Source organism: Myotis davidii, unplaced genomic scaffold (assembly GCF_000327345.1).
Source record: "Myotis davidii unplaced genomic scaffold, ASM32734v1 scaffold666, whole genome shotgun sequence".
NCBI lineage: Eukaryota > Metazoa > Chordata > Mammalia > Chiroptera > Vespertilionidae > Myotis > Myotis davidii.
In genome coordinates, this window is record NW_006296629.1 from 824988 (window position 1) to 836968 (window position 11981).

The following is an 11981-nucleotide window of genomic DNA, read 5'->3' on the forward strand; positions in this document are numbered from 1 at the left end:
AAGTCCTGGGGGTGGATAGGGGCTGGCTGGATAAAAGACTTAAAATGAAGTCACGAAACCATAAAAATCCTAGAAGAAATCGTGGATAGCAAGGTTAGTGAAGATTTCAGCTATTATTTCTTCAAAAATGTTCTCAATCTCTTGCTCTCTCTCTTCTCCTTTTGGTACTCCTATGATGTGGACATTGTTATGCTTGATGTTGTCCCAGAGGTCCCTTTGATTTTCCTCATTTTCAAAAATTCTTTTTTATTTTTATTTTTAAAATCTTTATTGAAAAAAAGGGGAAAAAGTAGTATAAATAAGAAAGTAGCAAAAAATATAGTGTTGCATAGAAGACTGGTGATGTTGCTGAGAAACTGAAGCCAGAGGACGTGGATTTGGGGGACAAACACTCTTTAAAGCACAGAGAGAGTGGCCTGAAGGGCAGAGGTCAGCACTCTTTAGAATTGGGGCCATGCTCTGATGAACTCTAACTGCTTCTCCCAAGAGAGTCCATCCAATGAACGTGAAGCTGGGACAAGTGCATTTTTTTAAAATATATTTTAATGATTTTTTACAGAGAGGAAGAGAGAGAGATAGAGAGTTAGAAACATCGATGACAGAGAAACATCGATCAGCTGCCTCCTGCACACCTCCCACTGGGGATGTGCCCACAACCCAGGTACATGCCCCTGACCGGAATCGAACCTGGGACCTTTCAGTCCGCAGGCCGACGCTCTATCCAGTGAGCCAAACCGGTTTCGGCGGGACAAGTGCATTTATATGTTAAAGTGACTGGAGAGCACCCAGAGTCTTAGCATGGCTCCAGACTTCAGACGCCTCATTCACAGCCTGGCCTCCCTGAGCTGTGAAGCCAGAGGACATTGCTATGTACTGCCCTGGCCTGGAACCCTGATTTCCTCCAGGATGTCATCACCTTTCTATTGCCAACTCAAGGATGCCAGTGCCTTTGGCCCCATTTGTGGTCCTCTCTCCAGGGGCCTAATCTATTTCAGCTTAAAAAACCCTCAGCTATATTCCACTCCTCTGATCAGTCGAGTTCTCCCTCTTCTCCTAACCAACATCTTGAGGTCTTCATTTCCTTCTCTGGTTGACACTCTTCAGTTCTTCCAGTTCCTTCTTCATCATTTGGAACTCGGCAGTGGTCTCAGAGAATTGCAAGAGGTTGTTCTCCTCCTCCAACTGCTGGTTCCGCTTCCGGAGGCACTGAGCCTCCCTCCGGTCCACACATCCACTGATCCCGGTCTCTGCTACCCAATGGCCATTTTCAAACTTCAGGTTTTGTCCCGCCAGGTTCATAGTGGGGGTTCCATAGTAGAGGCCCAGCTCCATTTCGCTGGTGGACCTATCCAGGTTATTCAGGTTGGAGAGAGAGGCAGACTTCCGAGGGGGAGTCTTCTTCGGACTGAACGTATTCCCAAAGAGAGGCATCTTCGGCCTGACAAGGCAACGTCAGTGCTCCCTGTCAGCGTAAGTTAGGGGTACAGACAGCTGGGTTCATGATTTTATGTCACTGTCCAGAATGCTTGCAGCTAGTAGTGGATGGACAGCAGTGGGGACCAAGATGCTGAGGGCGTTTTAAGTTATGCTACCATGTCATCCAAAACACCGTGGAAGGCCCTGGCATTGCTTCTGGAGTGAATCCGTCCGTCGCCCTCTGTCCATCCCACTGCCCGGCTCCAGCTGGCCGAACACCCTGGTCCCTGGGGAACGCCCGGTCTCCTCTTTTTTCTTTTTTCTTCTCTACTTGGGTGTTTTCTGTTATCTTGTCATATGAATTGCTGATTCAATTCTTTGCTTCATCTAACCTACTGTTGATACTTTCTAGTGTATTCTTCATTTATAACTGGTTCTTATTTATGGTTTTGATGTCCTTTTTAGTGCTTATTATGGAACAACAGATCAATGCTTCTCTCTTTCTGTCTTTCTCTCTTGGTCTCTGTTCCTCACTCTCTCTAAAATAAAACATAAATGTTAAAACTTGATGGAATGTTCTAAAGAAAAAAGGTCAAGGCACCCTAAGTTCTGTCTCTACTTATCAACCACTCTATTTTCCCCTGAGGTTACCTGGTCTTCGTACAAAGCCTTCTGAAGAAAGACTGTAGAGCGTGCTCAGGATGGCTGCAACCCGCAAACCCTTCAACAAGGCATGAGATAGGGAGGGTGAGGCAACTAGGTCAACCAAGGCCTAGGAGGACCAAGCTAATGGCTCTCCTGTTTGGGGGTAGCATTGTCAGGCACTCATTGGGGGGACAGTGGTCCCTACTTTAAAGCCATACCACTCAGTCTCTGCTAGAGTCTTTAACACTAGCTCTCCTAGGAGGAGTGCACAGTAAATTCTAAGTGGGTATAGCCAGCAGGCCCCACTACAGGAACAATCTCAGCAAGGCAGAGCCACTGGGATTCTAAAGGACAGTAAATAGAATCTCTTGTTGGGAGTGGAGCTGGCCAATCCTGCAGGTGGTTGAGAATGTCCTTTCCTTCCACCAACCCTGTGCCATAGTTGCACAATCCAGCATCCATCAAAGTGCTGGGCAAGAGCCTTTGTGGGAAACACACTCCAAAGTTCTCAGCTCTGAGCAAAACTCCCTTTCCCCATGGAACTGAGCTCAGCAGGGCAGGGCCACCAGGAGTCAGGAATCAAAAAGGACAGGCTGAGAGAATCACCAGGTGGGTAGGAGGCAAGTGTTGGGTATATGTGAGAGTGGAGCAAGAATGTGCCCCATTCCAAAGCCATAAAAATCAAGACTGTCTGAGTGTCTGCCACGAGCTTTTTCAGAAAAAGAGCACAGCAATGGTCCCTGTTGGATGCAGGCAACAGAGCTCTCTGAAGGACTGTTGTTATTAGTAGTTGGAGGTCCAGGTTAGTGCACTCTCCAGGCTGGTGCTGTAGAAATAGGTGTGCTTAACCCTGAAAATATGGTGTCTGAGTGTAGTGGTGTGGAATAGGCACTCAGCGCAGGAACTTTGGCAACGGGCTCTTCAGATCTCTCATCAGGGCCATGCCACACAGATCTTCTCTTTATGATTCCCATACTCTCTGAGTCACTTTCCCTTTATGGGAACCCTGGGTGAGGGTTCAAGAGGAAGATCCAATGCATTGGCCATTTAAGAGAACATTTGGATTTCTAGCATACTCCTTCCTCTTCCAGGTAGAGTCACCACTGCTTTTCACTGCCAGATTCCATGCAGGCACCTCTTTCCAGCTCTGGTGCTCTGGACTGGGGATTCGAGCATGGGTTTGAGACCCCAATGATTTTCAGGGAGGACCTTTGCAGCCGGGATATTCCTCTAGCTTCTCAGCCTACACATGTGGGTATTGGGGGCAGCTCTTTCCACATTTCTGCCCTTCTTACCAGTCTATATGTGGCTTCTTCTGTAAATCCTTGGCTATAATTCTTCATTCAGCTGTGCTTCAGTTGGTCATTAAGGCTTCTTGCTCTATAATTTAGCTGCCAATCTGGTTTGGCACTGGGACAAGGTGAGAGTAGCTTCTACTTACTTTGTAACCATTTTGGAATCTCTGGATGTTTCTCTGTATTTGTTTTTATGTATTAAGTAGATCTTTGTCTTCAAGTGTTGGTATAATTGTTTTTTGTGGTTGGTGTCTTGTGGGGCTCAGTGGTACAATCTCCCTGCTCACCTGAGATAGGTACTCCAGGAATGTCCCCTATGTGTGTTATGTGAGCCTTACCATTGTGGTTGATGTTTTATTTTGTTTTAATGTGTTTTTAATTTTTAAAAAAAATATATTTTATTGATTTTTTTACAGCGGGAAGGGAGAGGGATAGAGAGTCAGAAACGTCGATGAGAGAGAAACATCGATCAGCTGCCTCCTGTACTTCCCCCACTGGGGATGTGCCGCAACCAAGGTACATGCCCTTGACCGGAATCGAACCCGGGACCCTTCAGTCTGCAGGCCGACTCTCTATCCACTGAGCCAAACCGGCCAGGGCAATGTATTTTTAATTTTAAAAAGTATATTTTTATTGATTTCAGAGAGGAAGGAAGAGGGAGAGAGAGAAAGAAACAATAATGAGAGAGAATCATTGATCGGCTGCTTCCTGCATGCCTCCTATTGAGGATTGAGCCCACACCTTGGACAGGTGCTCTTGATCTGAATCAAACCTGGACCCTTCAGTCCCTAGGCTGACACTATCCACTGAGCAAAACTGGCTAGGGAAATTTTAATATATTTTTATTGATTTCAGAGAGGAAGGGATAGGTAGAAACATCATGATGAGAGAGAATCATTAATCAGCCGCCTCCTGCACACCCTCTACTGGGACTCGACCCCACAACCTGGACATGTGCCCTGACCAGGAATCACACTGTGACCTTGTGTTTCATAGGTTGATGCTCACTGACTGAGCCACATCAGCTGGGCTGTAATTGAGTTTTTATTGCTGCTAGTTGGGGTTGACCCTCAGAGTGGCTGATTATGATTGACCCTAACCACAGTGTATGAGCTACTATGCACTAAGTTTTATCAGGATACAAACCTACTCGTAATCTTTTACTCCTTTCTTTCTCTTACCTTTCCAGCTAATTTATCAGAAAGTCTGTTGTTTCTATCGTCTACACTTGCCAAAACCTGATCACTTCTTGCTGGTCAACTGCTAACAGCTACTGTGAGACATCCTTACCTCCCACTGCCGTTACTGAAAAGGACTATCACTGTGCTGCCTGCTTCCCCCCTCACCACTTATGGCAACCTGAATGATCCTTTGAAAGCATAACTGACATCATGTAACTCAGCTCAGAAATCTCCATAGTTAAAATTTTTCTATAATGTCTTCATTTCTCTTAGAATAATGGCTAAAGTCATACAAAGATGGTATGCCCTTACAGGATCTGTCCTCCAGTATCTTTTCCTTTCAAAACTAACCTCCTACTACTCTACCTTTATTCATGTTCTGTAGTTCCATGGCCTCTAATGCTCCCTGAAATACCAGATACATTCCTGCCTGATGACCACCTTAGCCCCACCTCAGTCCACATGCACATGGCAAACTTCCTTAGCCTTTTAAATTTTTTCAAAAGTCATTTTGTCAAGGAAACCTGGGTTGACTACTGTTCTTTAAAATGCTACTAATGTGAAAATGAATAAATTAAAAACATGGTTTTCTAATCTTAAATTCACTCTAACATTTTTTGTGTCTTTGAGTACCTCTTAGAATTCTGTCTCTTGCTCTTTCTGATGACCTAAGAACTTTAAGATACAATTAACCCACTCTAAGCAATGAAGGATTATTTTGCTCCAGAAGGAGCAAAACTGCAATGGCTTCTTCAGAGGAGATGTCTGAAGTACTACAAAACAAGAATTATGGACTGTGTGGAAAGTGAGAGGAATTAGATTGCTACATCCCTGGGTCTGGAAGAGGAGCTGAGAACAGGAGGTCAGAAACCCCAGAAAGAGGTAGTGGTAGAGGTAGAGATTTGATGACATGCCACCTCTGTATTAGCGAAAGGGAGACACTCCAAAAAGACATCTCCCAACCCCTGTCACCCAAACAATCACATGAATGCTGCTCCTGACCACATTTTGTCAAGTGATTTCTCTTTTTGTTCCTCATTTATTCCTGAGTATAGCCCTGTGATGGAAGTGGGGCAGGAAATCTCATTATCCAGCCTTTCTTTCTGTGGCTCTACAACCCCCCAATCCTAGAGCCAGTGCTCCTTTCTGACTTGAGTGTGAATGAGCCACTGATTTCCCGTTGCGGGCAGCAGTGGAGGCTAAAATGGGCAAGAGCATCCTCACCCTGAGACATCCCAATTTTGTGCCTCCTCCCTGCCCTTCCACCACCTCAGGACCAGCTTCTCCCTTTTCCAGGACATAGAAATGGCCAGGGAAGACTTCCCATCTTCTCTAGGCAGCACTAGAGCCTGTGAATGTGCCACCTGAACAGGTGATCTCATTCCACATTGGACCCAGGATCCAGCCCTACTGTAACCAGTAATACCAGTGGAACTGTTATGCTCTTTTAAAGAAAAATATCTCCATAGCTAAAAATCACACGTGGTATTTTATCCCTGTTTTAGATGACAACAAACAAGTTTACATTTCTCATATAATTTATTACTCATTAATCAGACAGAATTTGGTAGGTCATTCTGCAAAGGAGTTTATTGCCGGTGCACAGGAGCTGCAGTGCAGCAGAGTTAAAGGGGTTGTGGGCTGGTAGTGAGACTGGTGCTGATATCCAGGGTGGATGGCGGCATGGGGCCATGGCTGTGACTGTGGGCACAGAGCTTAGTAGAATCTATCGAAATGAACTGGAATGTGTCTATTGTTACAGGCAACACTGTAGTTTCTCAGTAAGGCTACTTGCTGGTATTGGCACCGATTGTAAGGATGTGCTGGTCTGGTGAGGTTGCAGTAGGTAAGATTCACTGCAAGTCGGCTTCTATAGCAATTTTGATCACGTCCATTACGGCAGGTTATATTTGCTGTGTAACAAAGATTAACGACAGCAGCAAGCGATGTGTGGATGAAAGTATTTTCCCCTTTGCACGGCCTCCGGAAACTCATATAATTAAGGTGGTTAATCGGCTGCATTGCAATGGTGCATTGAGCATTGGTCATGTTTACGTGTTGAACTTCAAACCACTGAGCCCAGCTTAGACCCCCAGGTGGGGCATGGAAGGAGATCACCATTCCCATGAGCCCCAGCAGCAGAAGGAGACAAAGCTGGGAATCCCGCTGTGTTGGAACCATGTTTCCTGTCAAAAGAGAAGCATCTCCTGCATCCCTGCCCAGTTGGGACACACCCCTTCATCTGTCACCCTGAAGGGCCCCTGCTGTCACCAAGGTTCTGTTTCCTTTCCCTTCAGCTCCCGCAAGTCTGTCTTTTGTTCTGGGTACTAGCCCAAGCTTGGTCCCCTGGCAGTTCTGTCCCATCACTGGTCCTCCTGTCCCAACCTCAGGAGTGGATCATTGTCTTACCCAGTCCAGTGCTGTGGCTGCTGTGAGAACAGATCCAGCTGGTGGTCCTGGGTCTCAGGGGCAGCTGGTCTCTCCTGTCCTCTGGACTGAAGATATAGATCAGCTCCTGTGGGTGGGGCCAGCAGAGCCAGGAGGGGTTTGAGTCTAAGATGTGCAGAATCCCACAGATTGGCACATGGCCCAGTTTTGCAATGAGCCTCTTGTTTTGTCCTTTGTTGATGAACAGATACCCCAGGACAGCTGGCTGCTGCTTCTGTGGTACAACCCCAATGGCTGGAGTTCCTGCAGTGCAGAGCTCTGCCCGTGTCTCTGGTTTCTGTTGGGAAAACTGCCCACTGGCTGCAGAATGGCCATAGATTTTAGAACTCAACTTGGTGAGGGCACTGAGGGACTGAAGTACAGAAAGGCAGGCCTAGTTCTCAGCATAAAGGGAGCCTAAAGGCTGTCTGCACAGGAGGGACACAGGTCCCCTTCACTGAGTGATCTCCCTGTTCCCCCCTCAGCCAACGTTCTCCATCTCATCACCTCCTTGTGCTGCCATCTTGAGCTTTGAGCTCCTTGTTGCTTAAAATCCTGAAGATGTAGTTTCTTACTACGTATCCTTGAGATTTGTTGTTTGCTCCCCTTGTATGAGATTCACTTTTACATGTTTTAACACATGACTTGATTTGTTCACTTTCTGTGAAGTATTATAACTTGAAAACAACTAGGGGAAAGTCTTTCTGTAGAATCTGCCCCAGAGTAAACCTGTAGTGTCATTTAAATGAAATTGTGCAGAGAGGAGACAGACATCCGGGGGGCGGGCCTCATACTAAAAGGTGTTAAATTTCTGGTCAACCTGTAGGTTAGAAAATTATACTCAACCCTTAAATGGTATCATATACCCTTTTAACAAAAAGAGTCACATCATTTTTTACTACCTTCTTATATTCCTGTTATTTGGAAATGCCATTCTTTGATTCTTGTTTCCTTATGTCAATAAGGACATAGTAGTAACCTTGTCAGGACCCCATGCAGAGCTAGTAACACTCAGCCTTAAATCCTCTTCTTGCTGAAATTCATTAATATCTTTTATCATGGCCGAATCCGGTTTGGCTCAGTGGATAGAGCGTCGGCCTGTGGACTGAAAGGTCCCAGGTTTGATTCCGGTCAAGGGCATGTACCTGGGTTGCAGGTACATCCCCAGTGGGGGATGTGCAGGAGGCAGCTGATCGATGTTTCTCTCTCATCGATGTTTCTAACTCTCTATCTCTCTCCCTTCCTCTCTGTAAAAAATCAATAAAATATATTTAAAAAAATATCTTTTATCATGAAGCAGTTTCTTTTAGATCACTAAATTTTTTGTCACCATTACAGATATTTTTATAATGTATGCTTTATGGAAATCATTTTCATCAGTGACGAAGACGTAAAATTGCATTAGATGTAGAGTCACTTCTCTGTGTTGCTGACAGCCACATTAGGTAGAAAGTCCTGTAACCCAGTGTCTATATTATGAGGTAAAAGGCATATACTGCAGTCACAGGAGTGTATCTGGTCAAAAACCTGTTCTGATCAGCACATACAGTGTTCTTTATAATAGTGGATTTTTGATGTTCACTTTTCAAATTAGGAGAGTTCACATAAATTTGCATGTCTATCTTATTTTTAAAAATCAGGATTGGTGCACTGAGTTTCCATTACCATAAGGAATCAATTAGAGCTGAGTCAGCAACTGAGTGTGTTGAAGAGAGCAACTGTACAGGGGTCTCCGCTGACCCTACTGCTCCCTCCTTATTCACATCCTGTGTGTTCACTCAGTGATGGCTCCTGCCTGGCTCCTGTGGACAATGCTTTTATGACCTATCAGCCTTGTTACAAGTGTCCTGAGTAGCAACTCACATAACACCCTGCCCAATTTGCAACCATGCTTTTCCTTTAAAATTGTATTCAGAGCATGCCTCCTAGATTTTTCTGGATGTTTTCTCTACAGCTTTCCTCAGTGTGATATTCAAGATCTGTTGGAGAGGACTTCTTTATATGATGCAGGAAAGTATATAAGCCTATGTTAATTAAAGTACACTGTAACTTTGATGTAAGTTTGTCTTTAATAGACAAAAGGAACTTCTCATGTGCTCTTTCTGTTTTGTTTTGTTTTTCATTAGCACAGACTCCCTTGCAGACCAATTTAGTGCACGTTTTTAGACTTGACCCATATTTCCACTGAGAGGAATAGCCAAAATGATGCCCTGGTATTATTAAGTCACTGTTGGAATCTAGGAGCATTTTAAGGTATTGTCTCAGGCAAAGACTTCTGCATCTGTGGTAAAAACCCGTGTCGAAAACAATGGCCTCAGCATTAGTCAATGTCTCTTTTAACAGGGGCCCATGTACAAAACAATGAGCCCATCATCAGCAATTTCTTCAGCCCAGGGTACTCTTGCAATGTCTGCCTTTAAGCTGCTGATAGGGAGATGCTAACTGACAGTGCCTTCCTGCACATGGCTTTCCTAATGCAGGATCTTGTGGGGGAAGAACAATCAACACTGCTTGCTGGTACCCCTTGAAGGACTGTCCTAATAACATGTTTCAGGTAAATGGAATTGCAGCAAATGGAGTGGGATTTAGCTAAGATCAAAAGACATTTGGTGTGCTGGGCTCTCCGTGGTCTTTGGGAGTCAGCAAGGTGGCCACAGCCCTGCTTTCCTTTTGTATAGGGGTCCTTACACATGAGGCTTTCTCCTTTTCCTCAGCTATAAGAAGTACTTCCCCTCCCTGGAGAGGGGATAAAGATAATTCAGATGGAATTATGGACATGTATGTCTGCGGAGGGATAATACTGTGTTTTCCAAAAAAAATTGAAAAGTTTCCGTCAATTGAAATTGAACCAATGCATATTAAGTACATGAAGGCATTAGCTTAGTTCTCAGGGCTCAAGAAAATTAATTAATTATGTTTTGTGTTGGCATGTTTGTAAATAAAATGATTCTATAAGTATTGTGGTACTGTGATAAAGAGTATAGGTTTTGAATAGCCTTGTCCAGTTTTCAGTCCCAACTTTTAAAAATCAGAGACTTTTATTAAAAGAGTTGGTGAGTTACTATCCCTCTCTGTGCCTGTCTTCTAATCTGTAAAACACTGATAACAATAATACAGACAAAACAATTTTGTAGGAGAAATTTAAGTGGAATATATGCATGTATGCAAAATATGTTGCACAGAACATTACATATGGTAAAAGCTATCTTTATAAGGAATATTGATCCTATCATCAAGTTGTCAATGTGATATCTAGTACTGCTCTAATCCTCTCTACTGTTTCCGATGAGCTAGAGCAGGCTTGTTTTCTTTACTCCCCAAGGTGAAGGCATTAGAACGAGAACTCAGGTTTTATCTTTTTCTGACCAAGTCCTATTTTGGTGGAAAGCAACTCAGATTGGCAACTCCCTATTTTTTAGGAAGCGTTACCTAAAATGAAAGAGGAAAAGTTTCTCTTTAATATCTTGCTTTACCCATGAAATCAGAGCACAGAGAAACAGAAAATCACAAGAATTCCATCTTTTGTCAGGTCAGTGTTAAATTTGGAGAACTGTCTTAGCAAACAATTAGAGAACAATTTTGTAATAAGAATACAGTACCATTGTGATTTGTTCTCTCCTTTGTGTGGAATTTTATAAATATGGCCCAAATCACTGATGTTGGGCTTCATTGTTTTCTCCTCTCATTGGGTCCTTTATTCTTCATGAAAACCATTTTTTTCAATATGGTATTTTCAAATTACAGCTCTTGAAAAGTGTTCATTGTCGTGTGTTATTTGATAATTTACATTGGTCCATAACTTTATGTATATTTTTGCTTAGGACCAAGCTGTGTAAAAACATGAGGTGATAAAATAATATTAATTAAAAGAACAGGTGAAATGGAGCTGTGTTCAGGGATGCCTAATGTCTATAAATAGTTGCGTTTGCCTAGCTCTACAGTTTACTTTCCAGAATTTTTAGTTTGTGGCAATCCACTTATTTCACAACAATAGTTATTACTGCAGATATTCTTAGTAAATGGTGCCCTTTCTTTGGAAGATCCTTACTTTCTGACATTGTGAAGGTATGTTCTTCCTTCAAAACCAGGGTATATCCTGCATGGAACATTGTCCCTTACTCCATCTCAGTCTCCTCCTTGCCTTCCACTTTCCCTTAAGAGGAACTAACTTGGTTTTCTGTAGAAGTACATGAGCTTCTAAAAGAGACAGATCAGAGTTTGACTCAGTTCTCCTATTTACCAACCATGTGACCTCAGACAATGAGCTTGCCTTTTCTTTTCTCCCAGGAAAACAGTAAAATTTCTTGTGGTGCAGACATAGTACAGCTGATGATGGGTCACTTTGGATATCATCTCTAAAAAAGTGGAAGAGAGAGTTACCTATAGGACAGCATTGTTGTGAGGCGTAATATAAATGTCTAGAATACAATATGTACACCCGTTTGGTGTTGACTTCCTTCATTTCCAATGCTCAATGGAAAATTATAATGCATATAAATGAAGAGCAAAGCCAAGATATCTTGGGATACATAGCACCTATCAAACAAAGTTTTCTCTTGGGTGTAAGAAGTTACAGGACTCTTGATTGACTGTTAAAACAAAGGTAGGTGGCCCGGCTGGCATGGCTTAGTGGTTGAGTGTTGACCTATGAATTAGGAGGTCACAGTTTAATTCCCAGTCAGGGCACATGCCCGGGTTGCGGGTTTGATCTCAAGTGTGGGGTGTGCAGGAGGCAGCTGGTCAATGATTCTCTCTCATTATTGATGTTTCTATCTCTCTCTCCCTCTCCCTCTTTGAAATCAATAATAAAAACAATATATTTATCAGTGATGGCGAACCTATGACACGCGTGTCAGAGGTGACACACGAACTCATTTTTTTGGTTGCTTTTTCTTTGTTAAATATTATTTAAATATATAAAATAAATATAAAAATATAAATCTTTGTTTTACTATGGTTGCAAATATCAAAAAATTTCTATATGTGACACGGCACCAGAGTTAAGTTAGGGTTTTTC

General features: G+C 43.3%; 1 pseudogene; it reads right to left on the reverse strand.

The window, feature by feature from the left end:
• Positions 1-758: 758 nt before the first annotated feature.
• LOC102760483 lies at positions 759-1650 on the reverse strand (annotated as a pseudogene).
• Between the last annotated feature and the right edge of the window lie 10331 nt (positions 1651-11981).